The sequence below is a fragment of the Schistocerca gregaria genome, unplaced genomic scaffold, assembly GCF_023897955.1.
Source record: "Schistocerca gregaria isolate iqSchGreg1 unplaced genomic scaffold, iqSchGreg1.2 ptg000077l, whole genome shotgun sequence".
Classification (NCBI taxonomy): domain Eukaryota; kingdom Metazoa; phylum Arthropoda; class Insecta; order Orthoptera; family Acrididae; genus Schistocerca; species Schistocerca gregaria.
The window spans coordinates 1605698-1607404 of NW_026061710.1; positions in this window are offsets into that span (position 1 = coordinate 1605698).

Genomic DNA, 1707 nt, shown 5'->3' on the forward strand with positions numbered 1-1707 from the left:
AATTGTGCCACCATTCAAGATTTCATTCACAATATCCGTAAAAACAGGCCCTATAATAGGCCAAAAGCGAACAAAAAACTCCTTAGGTAGGCCATCAGGACCAGGAGATTTGTGAGATGCTGAACAAGCAATGAAAGCTGAAATTTCGTCTGCAGTAAAAGGAGCTAAAAATTTCGCATTATGGTCCTCTGTTAAAACTGATGGGATAGCAGTTAAAATATCGTCAACATCAATCGGATCAGAATCAGCCGCAGTATATAACGTCTCATAGTAGCAGGTAAGTTCATGGGTTATTTGATTCTGTAAGGTAAGCCGGCGACCATCAGCTGCCATAAGGCCGTCAATCAATACACGTCGACGGTTCTTGTGGTGACGAAACAGATGGTACATAGAAATCATTTCATGTGCTAACGTGGACGGTGGTTTAGATTTAATCTTCAATCCTTCCATCTGAAGCCGCTTAATACTAAGAAGCTTGGCCTTAATTTTCCGAATCTCAGAAAGGTGGGCACATTTCATTGTAGAATTATCATAAAGTTCGCGAAACACCGAATAGTAATATTCAAAAGTCAGTTTCAGATCTCGTGCTCTATTATAACAGTAGGACATTAAAGTGCGACGTAGTTTTGGCTTCACACAGTGGATCCACCAATGAAGCTTAGACGGATAGTATCGCAGAGAACGTAAACAAATGTCCCACGCCGTCTGTATTAGAGGTTCGATGTCAGGGTCATCGAGCAAGGAGACATTTAATTTCCACAGCGGCCTATAAAGTTTAAGAGGTTGACGCTCCAAATTAATTATAACAGCAAGGGCACAATGATCCGTAAAACTGGCTGGAATAACATCTACATCTAAAACAGAAACACTAAGGGGATCAGAAATATACAATCGGTCAAGTCGACTACTTGAGGTGGCAGTAAAAAATGTAAATTTAACTAAAGTGGGGTGTTTAACCTCCCACGCATCGCGTAGTCGTAATTGACGTACAAGAGAATGTAGCTCGAAACAATAATTAAAATGAGGGGATTGGTCTTTAGCTTGTAACACACAATTAAAATCGCCCCCCAATATCAAGGTCGTAGGATTTTTTCGTAAAAGGTAAATCAGATACTCTTTATAAAAACGAGACCTTTCCTGCCGCTTGCTAGAACCAGAGGGGGCGTAAATGTTAACCAAGGTCGTGTCAAATAACCGACAACCAATGCCCCGTCCCGAGTCAAAAGCTCAATTTCGGTAACGGGGATACCGTCACGAATTAGGAAAGCAGTACCTGCAGAAAACTCAGGTGCAAAATTTATAATAGTGCGAAAACCAGGAACAAACAGGTGTGCAACGGAGACTTCCTGCAGGAAAACAATATCAGCTGCAGAGTCATAAATAAACTGCTGCTGAGACGCTGACTTCAGAGCAGATTGAATGCCATTTATATTTAAGGATATAAACGTACACACCTGCAACATCAACCAAAAAATGGGAAGAAAACTCAAATTACACCACACTAGAAGCAACTACATCCATATCATCAACATCAGACATGGCAGAGGGTGATTGTCCAGAATCAACGGAATCAGAGTCGTCCTTCGCATGCTTATGTTTCTTCCGCACCGCGTGGAGATTGGGGGGGCACTTTCACCCGACGACGTATCTGATGCACACCAGATTCAAGAGCAGGCGGAGTGGGGGGTTCGAGATCAGGCACGTCAA